Raw genomic sequence first — 20,165 nt, forward strand, 5'->3', positions numbered from 1 at the left:
GATAATGCACACTTATAGAGTAATCACTCTGCTCTCTACCCCTAATCATAACACCTTGTCGTATTTGGCTCAGAGCACTACCACTCCCTCTACCAGCTGAAGTGCTAATGTACTTATGGTCAGCAAAGGAGCACATTAAGGTTTTTTGCTACTTGTAAAAATACTTTATTAGTATATTATTTATTAGTAGACAGTTGTGTGTTTATGCACTTGTTGCTCTTGTCCTCATTTTGTAACAGATTTACTTCAAGGTGTCCTTTTAGGCCCATCTAGAGCACTAGATGCTCACAGTATACATAAAAGCCTATAATACCGAGTATGAACACATCCCACTAGGAACACACACTTTAACTTGCCCACAGTTGTTGGAACACAGACTTGTTCCTGGGCAACAAGAGAGCTCCCATGCGGTGCCCACCTCGCAGTCTTGTCTCCATTAGCATGATGCCTGTCACACACTAATATTATATAAGATGAAACATCACAATTAATAAGAAAGAGATAAATCCTAGCTGAACAGAGACTTTAATCCTGTCATTGCAAAATGATACAATACTGCTTACATTTAACTCTGCTAACCCTAAAGCCTTTATCTCCTTTACAAAACATTCCTCTGGGAAAAGACTGACAGGTAATTTCAGCCATCACAAAATAAGAAGAAAGAAGAAGAAAAAAAATAGAAATTCATTCGACTTTAAAACCAAACGGGACAAAGCAGAGAAAGGTCTGAGCCGCCACTATCTGGAGGCAGCAGCTGTTTGCAGCTATCCATGCAATACCCTGGAGGGATTTATCAAGTGAGAGGTATATCTAGTCTTATGAATAAACCTGCCAATCCACTCGATGGGGCTGTGATACTGGACATTACAAATTATGCACTGGGTTTTGGGGGGGCTGACAGATTGTCTAGCAGTAATGCCTGTAATCCGTTCACAGCAGAGGGTCACATATGAATGAAAGCCTATGGTTTCTACCACAGAGAGGCTGAATGGGCGGCACTTTTATGGAGCTTATTAGAGGGGAACAAACAAGAAATCTGCAAACCGGAGAAACAGTAGCAGCCAAGTGCTGAGAATATAGCCTAACATACAACTGTGACATTGTTGCAGAAATGGTATACTTGCAGGATACACTTTGCTGAATATATATATATATATATATATATATATATATATACACATATATATATATATATACACACACACACACACACACACACATACATATACATATACATACATACACACACACACACACACACACACACGGTAAATTGTTGGCTTTGCAAAACTAAGAAAGAGTTGAGGGCCTATTGTAGTTAAACAGCAGCTTTATTTTTACAATAAAGGATTTGGTGATATATTGCAAAAGTTACAACCACAATAGCCCCGCAACCTATTGGATATAACAAGGGCTTACATATCGTTTAACCTTTGTGCAGGTTGCTTAGATCAGTACTGTCATATGTGCATGACTTTAGGGCATATCACAGGTGTAAAAGAACTATCTCTAGAAACTTTTGTCTTTGAAAATACCTCTGGTTCTGAAAATGAATAAAAATACAACTGTTAGTAACTCTTTGGTAAACCTTACAAGGTTTTTTAAAGAAGTAAAAACATTTGGTTTAATCTGTGATTCAATATCTGATATAAGTCTACCAATACATAATATTTTAGGGGCTGTATAAAAAGACAGTCAGTTTTGTATGTTTCTCCATCATCCGGAGATCTCTTCTTTGGGGTGCATAAGTCTGCATAACCAATGGACAACTACACGGAGGTCATACCCAATTATATAATGTATTTATTTCATGTATATACACTAAAGCAGTCCCTGCTGCTAGCCGCTACATCACTTTAGGTCATTGTTTCTATGCCAGGGTTCTGTGAAATCTTGGGGTTCCTTCAGAAGCTGATAGGTGTTCCATGAGCAATAAGTAAATTGTGCTTCTAAGGTCAGTTGACACTGGCACCTATGATCTTTTTTGCAATATGTGAGGTGACATTCTTCCCACTGGCCAACCACGTATTCTTCCCATGGACCTTCACACTAATCTATTGTGAGCTGTGGATAAAGGAATTATAGCAGGGCTTCTCTAAGATCAGAAAGTTATTTCAAGGATTTCCCATGCTAAAAATGTTGAGAAAGGGTGCTATAGGACATGATAGTTATGTAGGGTCAGTGGAGGGAATCACAGAGTGCAGCAAGGGACAGCAGACAATCTAGGAAGTACGGGTTTTCCTTGGAGAATTAGTAATAAAGGGTTAATGCCTGTTCTTTGGAGTGGTGTTCAGCAGCACTGGCAAATAGAAGCAAATCTTTACCTGCAGAGCTTTAGCGGTCAATTCTATTAAAGGACATGGTCATTTTAGGGGCAAATGGAAGTGGGAAGGAAGGCATGTGATAATTTTTCTGGCTTGCAAATAATTAGGCCTAAAGAAGTATATATCAAATTGTCTGGAAAATATTTTGCTTGATTAGGTATAGAAATATAAAAAAAAGAAATAAAGCTCTTGCAAAAGGGATTACTGTAATAAAATTTAAAAATGACTTGACATAAATAGTGTAAAAATATATAAATAAATGAGAAGAATTATTGAAACAATGTTGCTCAGTATTTTGATATCAGAAAATTTAGTACATCACTGTGTTCTGTTTAACGCCTTATAGCACCACCTAGTGTTAGATCCATAAATGACCATTCAAAAACCTTGTGTAAAAATTAGGGTATTTATTTCTCTTACAGGGATCATTAAATCAACAGATTTGTTTTATGCTTCCCTTCTTTATTTTTGGTCATATAATCTTTCACTCATTTCACTTTTCTTTTCCTGTTTAAAGTCAAATAGACAGACAGGTATCGATTAGGAATGATGTTATTGCCATCAGTGCTGGACCTAAGCAAAGACACAAAATCGTTTTGGATGTTTGCTTTGGATCAATTTATTTTAGCATTAGATTTAAACAGTTTTGCTATCAAGATCTAAATCAGTGTTTCTCAACCAGGGTTCCTCCAGTTGTTGCTGGGGGTTCCTGGAGCAATGAGCAGTTTGTGCCTCTCAGGTCAGATTAGGTGACACCAATTACATTTTTGGATATCTCTATGGAAGACATTTTTCCCCTTGGCGAGCAATGTAAGAGGTATAATATTAATATTAGCAGGGGTTTACCGAGACCTTAAATATTTTTAAAAGGGTTCCCAGCGTTAAAAAGGCAGAGGCCTGTTGCTTTAGATTTTAGTTCTTCTTTAACTAAATACTGTAAATAGCTGACCGTATGTAACAAGAAAAGTCAGCCTGACATTAGAATCAACAGTGACAACAGCTGCATTGATTTACTTGATTTTTTTTCTGTTTTCTGCAATCTTCCCTTCCCTTGCCGATAGCTCTTATTGCAGATATCAACATCTGTGACAATGCTAAGATACCCTGGTGGACTCCACAGCCTCATGTAAGAAGAACTTCAGTAAGGAACAATCTGTTTTCTATCATCCCCTCTTTCTGTTAGGGAAGGGTAGAACATATTGCAGACACTAGTTACTAGGAGGGAAACACATACTGTTCCGCAGTAAGATATGTCATGCTAGGTGGTCATGTACCTTCCAGTAATAAATACTAAATACAATTCTGATAATCTTCCATTGTGCCAGCTGATCTCTGGGCCAACAGCTGTCCAACCTATAAATGCCAAAGCCACAGCTTTTCAACATGATTTCAAATCACACTGCATACTGATAGCTGTTTTTGTTTTTTTCTCTAATAAGCATTTTTTAGGTGCATAAAACAACAAAGTTTATTTTATATTTTAAATACTAAATATAAAGCATTAAAAACAGATACAGGTAGTCCCTGGGTTATGGACATTGGATGTAGATAAGAACGGGGCTTCCCTGCTTGCTGTGTGCAGATAGGAGTCTTGAAGGGGGGGGGGGGGGGGGGGTTTGCATGACATGCAGGAGAAATCTTTTCCTAAAAACAGCTAAGGTTATGGGTGATCTTAGGGGGTGAGCTCTTTCTGCAGCCTCTTGTATCTCTTTATTGACCAAGACAAACTCTGCAGTTGTTAATGAATGTCTAGGATCTATAAAGATTTTTTTTTTCTGATTAACTTTGTGATTAACTCACAGTGAGGATTTTATACAGTAACTGACACCTCGCTGCCTAATATTATGTTGAGACAAACATCTGTCCTAATTGCATTTATTAAAATAATGTACCTGTTCTGACTTAAATACAAATTTGACTTAAGAACAAACCTACAGTATGTATGTCTCGTATGTAACCCGGGGGACTACCTGTATATGTGTCTGAATAATTTACAAAACTCTATTCATTGGTGGCCTTAAGTCTTCATGTGCCTAAACTGTCATAGCCATGTGAACCCAAATGGTGTGATTCTCGATGCAAGCGCATCTCAAAAAATCTATTCAAAAAAAAAAAAAAAATCTGTAAACCTTTGTAGAAAATCGTGCCTTCAGCTAAACTCCTACATTAACATTGGATTTTCTTACATAATTTGGCAGCTTAATACTTTCTTTAATGTTTTATTACTCTATAATAAATATTGTAAATTGCAGGTTTTACTATATTGTCAAGTTCTAAAGTGTCATTTTTTTTAAGTAGGTGCTAGTCTTAGTGGACCTGATGCAGCCCCACTGAAGATTTATTCTTTTCATTTGGACCCCTGCTTGATATGCCTATTCTATGCTATGCAGCGATTTTCCTTGTAGCATGTACCTCACTCATCCCCAAGAGGGCGCTCAAAAGCAAGAAAAAATCTAATACTGAACAAACCTAATTTTATTCCACTCATATCGCAAGGATTAAGTTAAAGTTTATTGTTGCAAGAGGTTATTAAAATCATCCCAATTAAAAAGCTTGCTCATATTCTTAGCTTTAATTCTTTCTAATATCATTCAACATTTATGACTCTGCAGGAAAAAAAAAAGTGGAGCAGAGTCAGACTATTACCAAAACTTCATGCAATGCAAACAACCACAGCAGACACATCAATGAGCTGACAGCCTGGATATAAAACTACAAGCATATAAAGTGAACTGAAACATAACGCAACATGGAGAGCCTCAAATCAGAAATTTAATATTAAGCTACAATAATTGAACTAGATTATTTAATGTACAGCACTGCGTAATATGTTGGCGCTAAATAAATCCTGTTAATAATAATTATAAGTGACAGGCAGAATAGGGCACTAAGATTCAATGTATGTAAAAGGTAATGTTCATTTCACGATGAAGAGGCAAATGTATTTAATGTGGAGAAAAAAACAATAATAAATCTCGCCTAAAACAGATTTGGTAGGCTGGTTAAATCCTTTAAAGTAAACCTAGTGGTAGAATCTCAGAATGGCTATGTATAGGAGGCACCAGGCACCATACATTGAATGATTTGGTAATAGTGTATGAAATCTGTGACAATAAACGTCCCTTAGGCTATATTCAGACAAACGTTTGTCAATCCTGTGGTCCCAGATGCCTTTTTCTAACTGCTAGGTATCTGGAAGAGTTTACCAGCGTTTTTACCAGGCATCTACGAGCCTTTGCTAAGGAGGTCGAGAGTGGATGAATCGGTTTATGTGGCAGACTTTATGATGTATCTCAAAATCCTCACCGCAACCAAATGCCTTTACAAAAAGGGACCTCAACTGCTACAATATGTTTCAATGATAACCAGGGCTCGGAGGTCGAGAACTGATTGACATTGGTCAACAAACTGCACATCGGAACTTATTTAGGGAGCCCTATTTACTTAATTTTAGTATGTTCAGTCTACCATAAAAAATATTTTTTCCAGGTATGTAAATAAGGGAAATTGTAATGTATTGCAGAGAAGAAATTCATATACTTGTTCTCTTCCCATCCCAATTTTAAATCCCACCTTCACATATACTTTACATTGTGCTACCCACTTACAACTTGGAGCTTTCTTCTCTAGATTTCGGTTTTGTTGGGGAAACTGTTGTTATTGGAAATTTCGAACTGCTTTTACTAAACTATAACTGTTGTACTATACCGTAAATTTCCAAGCTGTAATACAGAAGTTTCTTTGATATATATATCTTTTTGATAGAATAATGCAACACAAGTACTAGTTAATACTGTGATACAATGTTGTAACATTTGTGTATTATTGGGTCAGAGTGGGTTTTTTTTATTATTATTTTACCCCCAAAAAATCAATAAAAACTATTGAAACCAAAACTTGGAGCTTCCATGTATGGGACACATAAGGCACTCCCATATCTTCCCCTAAAGAAGATCTTTGTGTCTTGGTGGCCAGTATTACCAGCCAAAAAAGATAATACCAGGCACCATACACTGCCATGAGAAAATCTAATAAGTGGCATGCCAAGCCCTCTCTAACAGAGTAAAACTGTGTAGCATAAAATGGAAATCAGAAACTGAATACATTTACATTACACTTACCTGGCAATACTTTTTTTTTTTTAAGTGTAAACGTCTAACTGCTTGACCATGAGCTTATTTTATATACATTTTTTTTTTAACAGTAAAAAGCTTGATCTTGTTCCTGCACCTGGGCCCCTAATGTAATATGTAGTTTCACTGACCAATAATTAGTATTATGTATTGAAAAGCATATGCATAAAATACAGGCTTACTTTAAACTAACTTAGGAACTTCATTAAAGCAGCCAAATTGCAAGGTAAAGTGTGTCTAAATGTTCCTAGCACCCACAACGCATCCTTTAAATTCTCACTTATTAAGAAAACAACCAAAAAAGAAGAACAAATGTGGGTCGCTTCTTAAGGAAACAGGTAATTTTTCCAAATGCTTTTTACATTTGTAATTCCTTTCTACTCACAGACATTTGTATTTATGAAATAAGCAGCTGTGTATAGATTTACCTTTCTTGATACTAAGCACTGTGGGGGTTGAACTTAAAGTGAAAGTAAACCCTGTATGCTTACCTATCCCCATTCATTCACAGGGCACTGGCTTCCTTCTTCTCTTCCTAGTAGGGATCTTGAGCCATTTTAATTATAATTAATTAAATTATAATTAAAAAATTATAATTTTAATTTAATGTAACTCATGTACCATGGGGAGAACTTGTACAACTCCTTATATCTAGAGTCCTAGCTGGGATTCAAACATAGGTTTCAGTGGTAAAAGTGCTACCTACTCATTGAGCCATCTGTAAATGTGAGAATTTTATATACCCTGACAGGATAGGAGATACAGATTCATCAGGTTGTTGACTGACATGTTGTGCAAAGGCCTGGCCTCTGCCAACCTCTGTAGAACATCAAATTGCCTTACTACAAAGTCAGAGCTAGAGAAAAAAAGCACGGGTCTCGGCAATTTCACAGCAATTGGTTTGATTTAGCTGTGTTTGACTCTGCAGGGGGAGCACTGCTCCTACACATTGGGCCTGATTTATTAAAGCTCTCCAAGGCTGGAGAGGAAACATTTTCAACAGTGAGGCTGGGTGTTTAAGAAAACCTGGAATGGATTTGGTCCAGGATTCAAAACATTTGCTAATAAATAGCAAATTACTTTGAATAAATCCATTCCAGGTTTGCTGGATCACCCAGCCTCACTGATGAAAATGTATCCTCTCCAGCCATGGAGAGCATTATTAAATCAGGCCCATAAAGTCAGGGTCCTTCTTAAGTCTTTGGAGAAACTTTTCTACTTGGGCCGTGGCTGCTTTTCAAATAAAACAAACCGTAAGGCTTTAAACACCTTTTGTTTTACACCGGCTGATTTACCCGAAAAGTTCAAATGGTCTTTAACCTTTGCTGCAAGAGCCAATTTATGTGATGGTACAAATGTTTTTAAAGGTTATTCAGTCATCAGTCTGCTTCACCTGATAGTTTAATACGTTCATTGCTTGGTCATGTTTGCTTTAAAAGGCATCTTTAAGGAAAAGTAAAATCAGTAATCTAGTGCAGTCTAGAGTAAGTCACCATCTCACATAGATTCAGGGTATAGGTTCAGGCTCTTGTGTTATACAGTCTCAGCTTCTGAAAACCTCAAAGAGAAATAGTAAAGCCAAGTTAAAAGGTTGTCTACATTTTTACAAACTTGATTATTTATCGCTATTTAGGAAATAAGGATGCTGGCAACCACAGGTTTTCAGAAAGATGGGTATAAGATGAATGCCAGGACATAACATGTACAATGCCATTTGCTGAAAAAGCAGACAACTTCAGCATTCACTAAAAAAGTCTAATTCAAACATTCACATTTGGGAAAAGTAACTTTTTTAAGTTTTTTTTAAGTTTTTTTTTTTGCATATTTGCATTTTCCTTCTTAGACCTATATTTCTGGTCCACTTCAAAACTATACACTATTTTCTTGTTTCTTTGCCACACTGTATGATTCTGCATGTTATGCAAAACTTCAAAGGAAGAACAAACCAATATATATGCCATAAATGAAAAGCTGTCAGACTTCTCAGAAAATATACTTTTCACAGCACCCGTATATGTGTACTCATATTTACCTATTAATGTGAAGGATCCATGCGGGGGGTTTGACTGGTCAGACACAAACAAGCACAAATCAGCATGAACGTCTACCACAGCATGTCAGAAAAAACAGAAGAACTTAATATCTCATCAAACACAGCAGGTTTTTAGGAGCTCTATGGTGGGAAGAGATTTTTAATTATTATACAGTGAGCTACTACTTGTCCGTTTCAATTTCGTATTAAAAAAGGAAGGGCACTCAACATTCTGCAAGCCCATTTGGCAGCAAAGAACACTCTGCAGGAAATAGTTCACTTAGCTTGGTAAATAGGGTTCAGGTCTTCTACAGCAATCCAATCATGTGCAAGCAAAACATTTTTTTACATTTTATTGCTTTTATTGGGTATGTGTTAGGCTACGTACACATGTCAGATGATTCTCGTCGTTCATGATTCCGTCCTGGCGGATCCATGAACGAAGAACGGCTGCAATACAAGTGAAGGAGTGTGAATAGCCTAACTTCTTTGGTAAATCAACCCCATTGTGTTTATAAATTTTGAAGTGCCCTATGGGCTTTGACTCACCTGTTTATTACCAACTATTAAGCATCAAACAAAGCTTTTTTTTTTACAGAAAAAGCTTGACTCCTTTGCTGCTAAATTTAAGAGAGATATAAAAACCATCTGCACCAACACAATCTTTATTACTTTCAAGTGTATTTCTATAAGTTTTGGGAAACTATTACATCCTGACTTATTGGACTCTTTAGGACTAAACTTCACAGCAAAATCAAACAAAAACTAAGAAACTCTAGGACATGCACGGACATAAATTCCTATGTACTCTATATTTATTATGATACTTTTTTGCTGTGCTTTACTGCATAAATATGGGTGAATTGCAGCTCAAGACCAAAGAAGCATACAGTCAACAAGGTTCCCTACCAGCTGACTCGACCCAGCTGAATGACATATTTCAGGTCAGGGTCTTTCAGGACCTGCCAGGACAGTCATTTGATTCCTGCAACATTCCTCGTTCATCGGTGTCGTTGGCCATTCGCTGTTCACCTTTTTTGTTAACGATTATCGGACGATCACTCGTTTATTGTTCATTTCCAACGACAATTATTGCATGTGTGTACATAGCCTTAGTCTTAGAGGTTTGAAACTGACTGTGACATGGTTAACATGGATATCCTTATCCATAATATGCTATGTGTAAATCTTTGTATATCAAGGCTACTTATAAAAAGATCACCACGCCAGATAGGTACCAGACATGTTTGGTGTTCAGTTTAAACATATAATCTAGACTAGTCTTACTTCATGGCATTATTTAGCAGTCGTAGATTGATTCCCTTTTGGAAGCCTTACTGATGCAAAACCCATTATAAAGAATGGAGCCCATTTAGAGGCCTTGCTGATGAATTAGCATGAAGAGCTTTGCTAAGCTATTCTGCTCTGTATTTTGGGGGCACTGTAAGCTCTCTAGAACAACAGGACTGGCTGTCAAACTGACCACACAGCCCTGTTAATGTAATCTGCATGATTTCGCAATAATTGTGTAATCTGGGTTCTCGGTAAAATTAATCCCCCAAGGAAAGAACTTTGTTACAGTCATTTTAGTCAGGCATTTTACAGCACTTCCCAAAAAAGGATATCTTAAAGCGTACCTAAACTCAAACTCAAGGGTAGACAACCCTTTTATGCAAGGTAAAAATTCTGTTTGTTTGTGTTTTTTTAAATGCAACACCTTTAAAAAAAAAAAAAAAAAGAAAGGGTGCAGCACTGCTTTCTCAATAAGCCTAGGCCAGGGGTCTGCAACCTGTGGCTCTTCAGCCTCCTTGTTGTGGCTCCCTTCGGCTGCCGCGGGGAGATCTCTGATTTAGGATCCCCTTCCTCCCAAGACACTGTGGAGGAGGGGGATTCCCTATCCGGTGTCTAATGAAAAAAATCTACCAGTGAAATAAATCTACCACGGGGCGTGTACAAATGGGTGTGTACAATGACATCCCCCTCCTTTGAACCCCAATTCCTCTGGAATGGGGAGATGTACAAAACCAAAAATATAGGTGCAAGTGGGGGACACCTGTGACTAACACCCCCTAAAATTTTAGGCTATCATCAGAACATAAAGAACTCTGCCCATCAAAAAAATCTACCGTTACACATTGCTGGAGGCACCTGAACCCCAATTTCTCTGGAACAGGAAGGGGGTACAGGTGAACAAAATTAGAGGTGCAAGTGGGGGACACCTGTGGCTAACACCTCCTAAAAACTCCACCCATCAAAAAACCCCTACCCTGTTACACATTGTTGGAGGCTTCTATCACCTAAACCCCAATGAGGTGCGGGACACCTGTGGCTAACACCTCCTAAAAATTCATAAAAACTCTGCCTATCAAAAAAATCTACCTTGTTACACATTGCTGGAAGCATCTAGCATCTGAACCCCAATTTCTCTGGAACAGGGGGGAGGCGGTACAGGTGACCAAAATAGAGGTGCAAGTGGGGGACACTTATGGCTAACACCATCTACAATTGAATCGCTAAGGCATCGTCAGAAAATAAAGAACTCTGCCCATCAAAATAATCTACCCTGTTACACATTGCTGGAGGCTTCTAGCACCTGAACCCCAATTACTCAAGATTGGGGGGTACAGGTGAACAAAAGTAAAGCTGCAAATGAGGGACACCTGTGGCTAACACCCCTTAAAATTTCATCGCTAAGGCATCGTCAGAACATAAAGAACCCTGCCCATCAAAAAAATCTACCCTGTTACGTTAGAAGCCTCCAGCTAATGTAACAGGATGATACGTTAGAAGCTGGAGGCTTCTAGGGGCATAGTTCAGTGTTTAATTTATTTCAAAGTAGGCCTACACATGCACACTTGTTGTAACAGGTAAAATTAAAAAATAAAACTTTTAAAAGTTTATAAACTGTGTTATGTTTTGCGGCTCCAGACTACTTTTCTTTAGTGGAAGAGGAGGCAAAATGGCTCTTTTGATAGTAAAGATTGCTGACCCCTGGCCTAGGCAATCAAAAATGAATGGGAGCGCAGAACCTCCTGGAATACCTACTTCAGGCATCCCAGGAGGCTCTTGGCTGTTCCTTCTGCGTATGCCGAGCATCTCGGGCATGTGCAGAAGAAGTCCTTTCGCCAAAAGGGAAATAAATTGCTGATATCAAGCATGCACACTGAGATCGGCAAGTTTTTACTATCACCAGATCTCACGCCTGCTTCAGGTGACAAGGGAAGAAGGACTTTGGAAGAACAGTGAGAAGATAGCTGGCACCTAGCGAACCGTCCCGAAGACAGAAACCGGGACGATGCGGGACCTAATGGAAGAAACCTCCAGACAGATCAAAAGCTCTGCAGGATTGAAGGACAGTGTAATTTTTTTTTTTTGCTTTGGGTAGTTTTTGGGTTTACTTCTTTTACATGATTTATATTTCCAAAACACTGCAAAATCTGTATTTTGGAAATATGCCATATTTAGAGATGAAACCAAGTATATTAGTTTATTGTTAGAAGTATCTTAATATTGAAGCTCAACTTTATAAGTAATAAACACGTTTATTGATTTTTTTTTTTTTAATTATACCTATTTAAGGAGATAAGAATAGCAAACGTATCCTTATTCTATTCCTGTCACTTTAGTTGTCTAAAAAGCAAACAGTCATTATTTATTTATGAACAATAAATTAGATTTTGAAAGCCACATATTAAATCTTAAATTGTAGAACTGTTAAGTAGATTCCAGCTGGAATTTTAATTCCAAGGGCATGAGACTAAAATGAAAAAATCATTGCACTCACACAGTGAACAATCATATTAATAAAGGTGACTTGTATTTTTTTTTTGTTTAGAAAATGGATGAAGTGAAAAAAAATACTACTTAGAAAAAAAGAGTTCTACCCAGCACTGAAAACTCCAAGAACTAGGGCATGAAGCAGTAACTTTTGTGTATTGTACTGTAAAGTCCATGTGCACACTTTATTAACTAAAGAAGATGCTCCACATTTTTAAAGCTTATTAGTCCTATTTCAGTGTTGCTGTCTACCTGATTTAATAAAGCTCTCCAAGGCTGGAGAGGGTACACTTTCATCAGTGAAACTAGGTGATCCAGGAAACCTGGAATGGACATGGGCAAGAATTAATAACATTTGATAGCAAATAAAAAATAACTCTAAAGAAATCAATTCCAGGTTTGCTGGATCACACAGCTTCACTGTGAAAGTGTATTCTCTGCAGCCTTGGAGAGCTTAAATAACGCAGGCCCTTCTGCACTTCTTTCGGCTAATTCTGGGGAGTACAGGTCTCAGGACATTAATGAAAAAGTGACCCTCCCCTTCTCCCATATAAATGCAGATACACATTTGCAACAACCTAGTTCTAAATCAGAAGCATATACCACTGCATGTAAATGTATAACATGATCATGATGCCCAAACAGCACAATTTGCTTCCACTGGTCTATATAGTGTAACTTAAATAAAAAAAAAGTGCATGAAGATACAGTGGTACCTCTGTATAGGTCTGCTTTGGAAAAAGTCCAACTATAGGTCTCCAAGTATAGATCTTGCCTGGTATACAACCTTTGCTTGGTATACAACCTTTGTGCTAGAACTTGTATGGGTCAAAATGAATTATAACACCGCGCGCTACCCTTGATTACCTCTCTCGAGTTGAACAACCCGTGCTATAACTCTCTGTGAATTACATAACATCTACTCCTCCCTTCTCAGCACCATCCTAAAAGGCACTCAACTCAACAAGCAAGGTGAAGTGAGGTTAAATTTTCATTTATGTCATCTAATTTCTTTTCTATTTATGTACTTTAGTATTAAGCAGTGTTTAAATTATTTTATACAACCCCCTCAAAGTATAATATGCCAATAACAATAGGATTTTTTTTCATCGAAACAGATTAACCCTTTATTTCTTATGGGAAAATTTGGTATAAATCCAAGGATCTGGAACGGAATAAGGACTTATACCAAGGTACCACTGTATATGATAATGGGTAGATGCTAATATAATATAGGTATTGGTCAGGGTAGTAGTAATAACATGCTTAGAATCCACAAAGTGTGTCACAATGCTGAGCATTTCCTCCTTTGGGTAAGTGTAGCTATGTAGCCAGCCAGCAACAAGTCCATATGGGTCCAGGTGTGCATAAAGTCCTTTTTATTGAAACATTTCACATCAATTCAATCCAGATCTGGTGTGCCATGGACCACACAGAATCCCTAATTAAATTAAACCTGGACAGCAAAAAAGCAAGATAGCCATGTATGTGTTAAGTACACCTAACAGGTATGATAGGCCAGGGTTGTAACATTTTTTTCCTTCTGTCTATACAGAGCAGAGAGCAGCTTGTGGCACTTCATCAGTGTCAATGAAAACAAAAGCAGTGTTCTGGGCTGATAGAAATGATAAAAAATTATTTGTCTGATCAAATGTCATTCAATATTTTTTTAAATATTAAAGAGGGCAATGGCCGGGCTTTAAAAATGTTGATTTAATTTTCAGTTTCTTTTGGAGTACTAGGACTACCCTGCAATGTAGGAATATTTAGATGTGTTCTTAGCTTACACTCTCAAACATAAGTGTCTGTATAAATTTCCTTGATCATATATCATATAATCATCTGTGTTCTATTAACCAGAAGAATTTACTTCACCTAAAAAAAAAAAAATCTGCCAGGAAGAACATGCTGGTCCTTCACCCCCTCCGAACCTTTGGTCTTAGGCCTAATGGCTCTTGAAATGACCAGTGTTAGAAAAATCCCTTTGGATCTGTGTTGGCTGGCTTATTTTTTCTTTAGGACAGGTATGTCCAAAGTCTGGCCCGGGTGCCAATTGTGGCCTGTGTTCAGATTACCACTGCCCAGCGGCCTCTGTCATAAAATCAATATTATGCGGCCCGCCAGCACTGTTGACCAAAGTATAAAATACACACCTATAAAAAAGCTATTTTACATTTCATTATAGTTGATCAACCACCTTGCAATTATCAGCCCACTACTCCACAGGCATAATCGGCAGGACGGGAGTCCCCATGTGTGCACAGGGAATCCCCTACATCATTATAGTGGACGTGTGCTGTGCGGGACCCACACGGACCACGCCCACTCTGATTCCAAGAACGTGCTGTGCACAGAGCCCGCACTGACACCAGACTCCGTGCACAGGGAATCCCTCACGTCAACCTGGTGGGGTGTGTGCTGTGCGGGACTCGCGCAGACCACGCCCACACTAACCCTTAGTACGTGCTGAATGGTCGGCCCCCACACATTTTCACCTCACCAAATCTGGCCCTCTTTGCAAAAACTTTGGACACCCCTGCTTTAGGAGGATCTTACAAAACCATCTTGAAGCAGATCAAATGCAGTTCAGAGGATTAACTGCAGGTTTAATAAACCTGTCAATGAAGTCTAAATGTTCTCAAAAGCTTCTGAAAGTGATGTCAAACTGATAGCATTGACACAATTCTACAGTCATCTAACTACACTATGGGCAGAGAGTTTAGCCACTGAATACAGACCTTATAGCATACACTATTGTAAGTTTGAATGCTGTGTTTTAAAGTTCATTAAACCTTTTGTATGAATCTCTGCCCTGGACAAAATACATAATTCAAAGTCCTTAACAGATGTATGCAACAAATCAGATGGCAAAACATTTAAAAGTATGTTTTTGGGTTGTGGGATAAACTGAAACACCTACAGGAAAACCACAAGAACATACAAACTCATGCAGTTAGTGTATTTTGCTGGGTTTAAAAACCCAAACAGCTCAGTATACAATTGTTTAGTAGAAGGCAAGAAAGAAACCTTTATAGCAAAATTGCAATAATTACCTTTCTCTTTGAGTTTTTTTTTTGACTTATAAAGTCCAGTTTAAGATAGACCTGTTTTGATCTGAGTAAAGTTTTGCTTTAAATTTGCTTTCTTCAAATAAAGTAACCATCAATGACAAGTAGCCAATAAGAAGCAGATGGTTGGCTGCTAGAGGTTACAAAACTTTGAATACTCTGAATTTTACTTTGAATAAAGTAAACAAATACAGGTAGTCCCTGGGTTACTGGTAGGGACTGTAGGTTTGTTCCTAAGTTGAATTTGTATGTAAGTCGGAACAGGTTCATTATTTTAATAAATGCATTTGGCACAGATGTTTGCCTCAACATATTATTAGGCAGCGTGGTGTCAGTTACTGTATAAAATCATCACTGTGAGTTAATCATAAACAAAGTAAAAAAAAACTTTATGGAGCCTAGACACTAATTAACTTCTTGAGCAAGCTGTGCTTTGATATGCAGCTGCAAAGTTTGTCTTGGTCATTAAAGAGTTACAAGAGGCTGCAGAAAGAGTTCACCCCCCCCAAGATCACCCATGATGACCCAAGATGAGCAAACTATAAAGTTTACAGGCAGATTGTATTAGTCCCCTCTGCACTTTCTTAAGGCAAGAGTCAATAGGAGACAGACTTTTATGGCAAAGCAGTTACAAGATGCTAAAGATCAGCTAAGCTCTTAGGATCACTCAACCTCAGCTGTGTTTAACAAAAGATTTCTTATGCAAGTCATGCGAACTGCCCCCTCCCCCCATCAAGCATCCGTCGCTGCACATGAGCAAGCAGGGAAGCCCCGTTTGTATCCAGGAGTTGTTCTTATGTTGGATGTCCTTAACTCGGGGATTACCTGTACTAGAATTTCACATTATAAGTTAGTGCTATTTTTAACCTCCCTTGGCAGTATTCCAGAGTGTGCCCCGGGGTGAAATTTCTCTACAGAAAGTGGTAACCCCGAGCCACACTCGGGGTGGAATTGAGGGCTTACTTGGTCTTCACGAGCCTGTGGCATCCTCCAGCGATGCCAGCTCGGCATCTGTGTCCACTTGGGGATTCTGGGCCAGCAACAGCGCCCCCTGGCCTTGCATCCCACTGTATGAACAGTGGAGACACAAGGCTAGGGGATGCAGATGCCGACCAGGTATGCAAAGTGTGTGCGGGCAGCGTGCATGCGTCGCGGGGCGGGACCGTCGGAAAATTGAAAATAAGAAGTGTTTTTAAATGTCAATTGTACCAGTTTGACATTTAAAAAAACAAAATTATCATACTGCCAGGAAGGTTAAACAAGACTAAAGAAGCCATTCAGAGCAACCTGGCTTACTGTGTCCTGACATATCTGTTAATTTGGATTCAGTAATTGTGCAACCTAATCTCTCAAACTCTTTCAAACTCGGACACATTCACTAAATGTAATCCTCTTATTACAAACAATACTCCAAGTTCCTTTTACCTCACAGATTTCAAATGTATTTTCCAAAATGTGCTAACAATGATATGGTTCAGTGTGTATTCTGTGTATATTTCTCAAAGCAGAGATTTGTTTTTTTTTTTTCAAAACCAAAAAACCCAAAACTTGTGTTGCCAGGCAACCTGGTCTCAACACTTTCTTTTGCTGAAATTTATACTTTCTTATTTTTGATAATCAGACTTAGCAAAAGTTTAAAGTTACTTACGAATTTGCAAAAAAAAAAAAAAAAAAAAAAAAGTGATGCCTACAGATGACACTATAAGATAGGATGGAAAGTATTTGTAAGGCTTCTATTGCTGCCATGCCTTGAGCTTGAGGAGTCCAACAACATTCTTCTCAACTGATACCTCAATTAGATATACTGCCACATCTCATAAATCAACAACAATCAAACCCTAAGGGGAACTTTTGAGACAGTAGACAACAATTTACATTGCTCCTTTAAAATGTATAGAAAAAAATATTCGGTTTTATTTATTTTTAAAATACATAAAAATGAAAACACTGGTATCAGATCAACACTTATCATTTGTACTGGTTTGTTACAGATTATTAAATCGAATCACTGGTTAGATCTCTACGCGTTTCGTAGCCATACAATCTGTTTCATCAGGAGGTCCGGAGAACCACCCTCTGAAAAGAATTTACATCAGGTGATCCGTTCCAAAGGATAAAATAAAATAGAATTATGTTTCAGGCTGGCAAGTCCTTTCTCTTTTGGGTGTTCTGATAAATTACAGACTTAATAATACCAAGCCACAATTTCTAGTGTTTTCTTGCATTAAAAGAGGTATAGATTCCAAGGACCAAGACAAAAGGCTGCCCCTGTACAAAACATTAGTCAGAACAAAGTAAAAAATATGCAGTAAATATACAAGTAAAATTATAAACATTGTTCTGTCTAGTTATTATATTAATGGGTTCATAGTTAGACTGGGTTCAGCAGGTTCAGGTGGTTAGAATTTACACATAAGAAATCTTATTGTCTTCTTATATGGTCTTCATATTAACCTCCCTGGCAGTATTCCTGAGTGTGGCAATATGCGGTAACCCCGAGCACACTCAGGGTGGAATTTTCAGGAAGTTTTAAAGTCTTACATGGATCCCACGTCCTAGTGGCATTCTTCAGCAGTGCCCGCAGCGTCCTTCATCGCAGCGCCCGGCATCTGCATCTCTGGCGTGTGAGCATTGGGGGCGCAAGGCCAGGGGGAGCAGATCCCGGCCGGGCATCTGCTCGCAAGCCTTAGGCTTGAGGGTGGGATCCTGGGGATGGTAGGCGGGACCAGGCAGATAATTTAAAATAATTTAAAAGTATTTTTAAATGTACTGCTTTTACTTTGAAAAATACTCAATATTTAAACCGCCAGGGAGGTTAAGGGGATAAATCATAAAAACAAATATGAACTGGTTATTTCAACATTTTGCACTTGATTACTAAAAAAATACAATTCTATCATTGAACCAGTCAAATATCTGTTATATTGTATGCACATAACAATTCTGGTGCCTTGATATTAGAGAGAGGAAAAAAGAAAAGAAAGAGTAGGGTAAGTAATTATGTAAGTTATTGGCATTTTTACATATGTTCTTCAGGATTTGCAGGATTGTTTTAGGCTGTCCTAACTTCTGGGGTCCAAAGCATGCACCCTGGCATGGTGCTCTCATCTTTTTAAGTATGCTCTAATGGAATAGATATTGAGTGGATTCTTGGCAATAAGAAGCATAACAGAAGAGTTTTAGAATCTGAGACCCATAGTTATATCACTTTCAACACTAAAATGTTGATTTATTTCAAGGCCAGACACTAATGACGTACACTTGTTTCTTCTGTTCTGGTTCACTCAATCTGCCTGCTCTATACTTCACAGCCAGGCTTGCCAAGTAGCTGCCATATGCTGTATGAAAACCACAGCAATCAACTTGTGTAAATGGGATGAAGGCAAGGCATCCGCTTGCTGTGCAAACAGCCAAGTAAATACCAGTCATGTATATGTGACATTCGTTCTTCAACACGAAGGCTTAGTTCTTGGACCAAATACATAGTGTTTAATACAGGGATACCACAGAAGATTTTCAATAAATACACATAATAAAAGTTTTCTGTAACATTTCCCTGGACATCATTTTAAGGTTTGTTTTTGAAATTACCTTGGTAACCTATTGCAGTTTTACACTGATTTCTAAAAAGAACTTTTTGTAATCAGTTAATTAGTTTAAAGTGTTATTATTTATTTGTGCTTAAAGCTAAATTGAAGTACCTCACCTTCCTTTCTGTCTTCACTATAGTCCTGTACTGCTGCATGAGATGATTCTTAGTCAATTTTCAGTTTGAAACGCCTTAGAATTCACTTTTCTATAAGAGGAGATACGCTTTCAGGAATCCCACTGCAGTGCTTTATGTCGACAAAGATAATATCTGCACTTTCCTTATTACAAGTCAACTGATGCAACTTTTCACCACTACTTATCTCCTCTCCTGTTGTGTGTTACTTCCCCAACCTCCTAGATTGTAAGCTCTTCTCTCCTCCTCCTGTGTCACTGTCCGTATCTGTATGTCATTTACAACCCCTATTTATTGTACAGCACTGCGTAATTTGTTGGTGCTATATAAATCCTGTTGATTATTATTATTATTATTATTATTATTAATAATATTAATATTAATGCAGGTTTGTGGACCAGGGGAGGGATGTTTCTGAACAAGACTGTTTTTTTTAGAGTGTCCTATGCAACATGGCTATTTTTGGTGTTTAAGCGACTGCTCAGTTTTATGTAGATAGGTTGAAAGGTTGCAAAATTGCTGGACCCTCAGTCAAATGTTCCCTCTTTGCATGAGCCTATAGGAGAGGGACGTTGTTATAGAATGGCAGCAAGATGGAGCCTTGGATATTCTACATTTTCCAACTTTTTAAGGAACCTTTTCCTATCAGGAATTGTTACCTTCAAAAAGCTTTGAAGACGTTGATTACTATATTGAGATGTACCTCCTGTCACCATACAGGGATATTTCCCATTCAAAGAGTGCTTTTTCATATGTACTCACACATACAGTTAGGTCCATAAATATTTAGACAGAGACAACTTTGTTCTAATTTTGGTTATGTACCACAAATAATTTTAAATGAAAGAACTCAAATGCAGTTAAACTGCAGACTTTCAGCTTTAATTCAGTGGGTTGAACAAAAAGATTGCATAAAAATGTGAGGAACTAAAACCTTTTTTTAACACAATCACTAATTTCAGGGGTTCAAAAGTAATTGGACAAATTAAAAAGCTGAAAATAAAATGTTCATTTCTAATATTTGGTTGAAAACCCTTTGCTGGCAATGACAGCCTGTAGTCCTGAACTCATGGACATCACCAGATGCCGGGTTTCCTGCTTTTTAAT

The 20,165-nt window shown here is 37.9% G+C and overlaps 1 protein-coding gene across 5 annotated transcripts in view; it reads right to left on the reverse strand.

Annotated features, from left to right (window-relative positions):
• The window catches only part of MACROD2 (mono-ADP ribosylhydrolase 2), a 1,216,811-nt gene that overhangs the window by 1,166,540 nt on the left and 30,106 nt on the right, over window positions 1-20,165 (reverse strand). The gene's annotated exons all lie outside the window — the stretch shown is intronic.

The sequence above is a fragment of the Pyxicephalus adspersus genome, chromosome 4 (genome assembly GCF_032062135.1).
Source record: "Pyxicephalus adspersus chromosome 4, UCB_Pads_2.0, whole genome shotgun sequence".
NCBI classification, from domain to species: Eukaryota; Metazoa; Chordata; class Amphibia; order Anura; family Pyxicephalidae; genus Pyxicephalus; species Pyxicephalus adspersus.